General features: G+C 47.8%; 1 long non-coding RNA gene across 1 annotated transcript; it reads left to right on the forward strand.

Annotated features, from left to right (window-relative positions):
- Nucleotides 1-186: 186 nt before the first annotated feature.
- LOC121232658 lies at nucleotides 187-782 on the forward strand. The gene is made up of 2 exons (XR_005931521.1): nucleotides 187-619; nucleotides 704-782. It is a non-coding gene; the product is annotated as an uncharacterized LOC121232658 (long non-coding RNA).
- Nucleotides 783-5,578: the final 4,796 nt, after the last annotated feature.

Raw genomic sequence — 5,578 nt, forward strand, 5'->3', positions numbered from 1 at the left:
GCTGCTCAGGAACTAACCGGGCATCAGTTGGTGAGTGGTGAGCAATTGCATTGTGCATCACTTGTTTTGTATATTCCAATTCTTTTATTATTATTGTAATTTTATTATTATTGTCCTTATTATTTTCTTTGTTTCTGTCTTGTTGAACTATCTCAACCCACGAGTTTTACTTTTTTCCCTGATTCTCTCTCCCATCCCACTGGCTGAGGGGAGTGAGCGAGTGGCTGCTTGGTGCTTAGTTGCTGGCTGGGGTTAAACCACGACATGCAGTGATCAGATTATTCTTCTGCCACCCCATTCTGGCCAGGCAATAGATGATTATCAGGTTCAAGCCCAAAAAAGCCAATGCTAAACAGCTACAGTAAGTTTAACACTATTTGCAGCAACACTAAGGTACCTGTGAACACTAATACATATTACAGCATCAGCTAGGAAACTTAATGTGCAAAAGGACTGAAATGGACGAGTAGAATTTTTTTTTTTTTTTTTTTTTTTTTAAGAGAAGGCCAAGAGGTGAACTAATTGTTCTCTTCAACTGAGGGAGATTCTGGGGAAAACAGCCTTATACTCAGAGGTGCATGGCAAAAGGACTGGATGCAGCAGACATGGGTTGCAGCAAGTACAGAGAAAACTCTTGACAACCTGGGTGGTCAGACTTTTAACAAGAGTCCAGAGATAATTTTTTTCTTTGATTCTGTGACAGGCTTGGTTACTTTGTTTCATACACACGTCCTATGAATAGGATTCATACAGGTGTTTGGAGCCAAGGATTCATTTTTTTCGTTGATAAAACACATGGAAGAGAGAGGCAGGCCCATGGAAAGTAAAGATAATCTGTCTGACTCTGTGCACAAGCAGTTTTGGAAGCAGTCATCCAAAGGTACAAAAGGAAAGAATTTGGCTTTGCACCTGTGGCAGACTTAAGAGCACTTAACGTGGTTGGGTAGCATTGCTGAATGGTGGTTTCTTGGGCTACGCATGATCAGGCTGCCTGCAGTTGAGGGAATTTGGTCCCAGTTTTAGCCCCTGCAATCCAGAGAAAGCTGATGGACTAGCCTCTAGAGGAAAGGGGGAATGTGAGAATGGACTGCAGATACATCTAAAGACTGCTGCAGAAAGGATGGGCATAAATTCTTTCCCAAACTGCTAGAGATAACAAGAAAAAATGGGGAGGATGTGTTAAATAAGCCTTTGATAAGTATCTGCTGTCACTGAGAAATAAGTGAGGCCAATTCTTGGCCACATGACTGCATACCAAGCCAAATATTTGTCTGCAGACTTGATGAAAATTGTGTTTGGCAATGGATTTTGAGATAATGGAGAAAGAGCTGTGTTATTTGAGCCTAAGGCTACTGCAACCCCCAGCAGCAAGTAATAGCAACAACAACTTGTTGAAAGGTGCAGAGGAGAAAGCGGGAAAGAGAGAGCATCTGACCCCAGTTGGCATTACACAAGTGTAGGGTGCCAAGGGGAAGAAAGCAGGGAGAAGAGAAAGCAGATAGCTCTGTTGAAAGGCAACTTTTTCTTGGAAAGAGGTGAAAACTGAAGCAGGAAGTCAACCTGAGACCTGTTGCCTGAAAACAGAAAGATGAGGAAGGAAGCAATAAGAAAATGCCTTTTCTCTCAAAGAGTATGAGAGAGAAGATCCCCCATGTTTGCTCTGTAGCCTGGAAAACACTGCAGCCACCTTTTCTTCTGCTGGAACTAGGTTTGTCTGACTGTAAAAGGAACTATGCCTTAAGCCTTATTGTTTCTTATGTTTGTATCAGACATATAACTAATGATTAGAAATTGGTTTAGATATGATTAATAGAATGCAGGTGCTTATAAAACAATATGCATAAGCTGCTTATTTGTCCTATGTGTCTCCCCCTCCATGGCTGGCTTGAAACCCAGTCAAGCTGAATCAACAGAAGAAGGATCCTACATCTTAGACCTAAGACATGGGAGTAAGTGATTAACTTTAGAACAAGATAAATTAATAGAATAGCCTGAGTGATTTTCAGAAATTCAAAGGTGATCATTGATGTGTAAGAAGATAAGTGATTGTGGTGACCGAAGTCCTTCTGCCTACGACCACTAACTTCAATTCTCGCGTCCCGGTTCTTCTGATGAGATAAGATGGTGAATGATAACAACATGGGAACAGAGATCGACTGGAAAATTACAAAGACTTTGGACTGGGACAATGGGTGGTAAAAAGGTATATAAGATTGGGAAGTTTTTGGAAGGTTGCCATTCACCGTGGTGGTGGCCCAACTCTGAGTTGTTAATAAAGCAAACCTAGAGAAACCCATGACTGAAAATCCTTTAACGCTGACTCCTCAGTGCTCTGCTGCAGCTTGAGAGTGAGTTTCTCTCTACTGAATGTTTTTCCTAATCTTCCCCATACCCCACCTTAAGGTTTTGTGGAAGGAGTAGAGGAAGAGGTACAGAGAAAAAAGATTTTTCCCTTGCAAACATTTGTGATAGATGATGCAAGCCACATTCAGCCCAGACAACAATAAAAACTTACTTGGGTCCACTACTCTCTGGGCTCTCACAGAGGTTTTCTTACACAGCATCTGGAGCTGCCGGAAGGACAAAGCCTCTCTGCAGAGTGACAAGAATGCAACCCATCTGCCTGGAGGTTGGAGCTGGGATCCATACCCCCACCTGTGGTGTTCAATGCCGTCTCTTCCTTTGAAGAGCTGAGTGGAGGCTGAGCTGTTTCTGTTCTGCCTCCCTGGAAGGGGAGCAGCACGTCCCAGCCTTAGCTGGAGTCAGACCGTGGCCAGCTGGGAAAAGACAGTGAGCATTTCTCCCAGGTCCATGAGAGGTGCCTGAAGACAGGACCATGGTCTCTGTTTTCCCTAGCAGTTTTTCCCTCTCTGCAGGAACTGCTACCCTCACAGCTCTGCCAGCAGCAGAGAGCTCGTATGTGCTCCCACATCTCTGGTAGTGCCAGGTCAGGCACCTCCACTCACAACCCACCACCAGCAGCAGCAGCCTAGGCTCCAGCAGAGGGAACAGCTGAAGGGCACCCACATGCTCTTTTTCAGTAGCAGAGCAAAGAGGTCCTGTCTTGAGTCAGCTTGTCCTACCCCTTCCATCTGGGACAGCAGATGATGGCCAAGCTGCAGCATTAAAAATCCTTTGGCAGCTCCCCACTCAGGCAAGCCCTTTCTCCTGCATGGAGGGAAAATTTGCTCTCACCCCTTGAGCTCCTCTCTGAGAAACCTCCCCTGACAGTCTCACAGGGATATTCATTTCCCTACCCACCCCTCTCCTTCAAAACCAAGAACAGAGGTCTGTTTGCATTACCTCCTTCAGTGAGGCACTTACAAAACAGGCCCTGGCTCATCTCGCACTGGACTTGAGAGCTGCATCAAGCCAGAGGTGAAAACACTTCCCTGGGGTATAGGCAAATATGTCAGAAGCAGAGCTAAATTACTATACAGCACTCAACAGGGAGCTGATTGGTCAGGAGACCTCTCCTGAAATGGTATTGCAATGACATCACTTTTCTCGCAGGCCTGGGAAAATGATGGAAAAATCTGTTTCTTGGCCCTTTCCTTCTCCATGTGCAGTAAGTCAGCTGCCAAGAGGGAGCACTGTGAGTAGAAACTGTGCCAGGTTTCACCTGCGTCTAGCTGGCTAGTATGGGAAGCAAATTGCGAGTGGTGTGGTTGTGATGGTGCAACAAGATGTAGAAACATCTGTTAGTAAGGGATTGCTGATCAGAAAGGACAGTGGTCCCAATCTTTTGGCAAAGTGACTATGTGGTTAGATGTTACCATTTTGCAAAAAACACAAAAAAATTAATTTCATCGCCTGGCCTGCGTAGTACGAGAAAGAAAGTGTTCCCCTCAGACACTCAGCGTGTGTTAGGCAGTGGGAGTGAGAGCCACAGTGAGGGGCAGATGGGAAGGGCAGGCTGCCCAGAGTTTGGGGCTGTACATGCTGTGGCTGGATGTGACCTGTGTGTCAGACGAGAAGACAGCGGGAGAAGCAGAGGAAGCATCTCATCACAGCATCTCCTCAGGTGTGGGGAGGGAAGGGTTTCCTCCCACCAGCTGCCCCTCTCTGGGGCATTGCATTGTGCCATTAATGCTTTCCCTGGATGAGCCAGCCTGGTAGGTGAGGGGTCAGGGCCTGTCCCCAGGTACCATGGATGAATGACAAGTGCTACTCTGTGCTTAACTGTTGTATAACCTCAGACTACAGCTGTATGTTGTGTCGCCGGTCCTCTCTCCCCACCCTGCACCTCCTCTCGGCTCCACCAGTGCAGATATGCTGCTTGCTTGCAGACCAGCAAGGATCACTTCTGCCTCCTGTCACAGGTCTTTCCCCTCAAAGGAGAAGTTACCGACCGACTGTCCAGCAGGGATGCAACTTCTGTACAGAATACAGGCAAGAACTCTGCAGCCCCTGAGATTAAGCCGCAAGGAAAAAGTTTTACCTACAGACCGTATCCTAACAGAAACAGGTATAGTGCAAGGGGAAAATAGAAGGAAAATGAAGTTCTTGGCTTACTGTTTCTCTTATTGCCCTCTGGTTGCTGCATGTGTCTTCCCACAGTGACATGGGAGGCAGTGAGCTGCAGAGCAGCTAGGACACGCGACCACTGATGTACAGGAATGGTCCAATAAAACGGCCATGGGAAACAGAGCTGTGTGCTCTGCCTGGGGCACCTGAAGTGCCACGAGCAGACGGGAGAGCGGCAGGAGGGAGACGCAGGAGCTGGAGGGGGAGACAGGGGAGGTGCTTGCCCTGTCCCCACAAGTGGGGCACAGCTTCCTGCGGCACACACGGGACTGCAGCAGGACTCCTGGGCTGCCCCAGCACCACTGTTGCAGAATGGAGCCTTGGGGATCGTCCTGCTCCCATGGAATTGGGCCACCCTTGAGAAACTGCCTCCTCCACTGGCACCCCACCCTGCGTGCCCACGGACACCCCGCTGCGTGCGTGCATGGTCCCCCTTGGAAATGCACGGCAGAACACCCACTCTGATGCTGTTTGGGGCGAGCTGCGCTCCCAGCTGCATGCAGGCAGGTGGGGCACAGCTGCCCACAGCCCCTGTGGGCTCACCACCACTGCTGGGTGAGCTGGGCAGGCACCCCGTGCTCCTTGCATGAGAAGCACTGCTGGAGCACCCTGCGGTGGTCTGAGCACCCTGCATTGGCCACTGCGGGCGGGAAGATTAGCCCTCTGGCTTTATTTCTCAGAAAATGTTTGAGGACATTAAGGATCTTTTCTCAGCATTTAAGTGTACAGTGGCTTGTGGTGATCTTTAAAAGCCCACTGCTCACCATGCTGCAATACAATAACCTTGTGGCATTTTTCCCGCTCTAAAAAATGACTTGTTTGATTTCGTATGCTGTATGATGAAAGCCTCCTACATGGTTCTTAATGAAACTGAGACATACAGCATGAAGTCATTACTAGTGGCATATTTAGCTTCCATGCAAGTGGACGGGCTTCTGTATCTTCCTGAAAGACAACTTGCTGCTCACAGAATTCCCACATAGTGATAGAGGATTACATCTTGCTTACTGCACTGAAACATGGATAAATGATCACCAGGTATCACCATAGC

The sequence above is a fragment of the Aquila chrysaetos genome, chromosome Z (genome assembly GCF_900496995.4).
Source record: "Aquila chrysaetos chrysaetos chromosome Z, bAquChr1.4, whole genome shotgun sequence".
Taxonomy (NCBI): Eukaryota; Metazoa; Chordata; class Aves; order Accipitriformes; family Accipitridae; genus Aquila; species Aquila chrysaetos.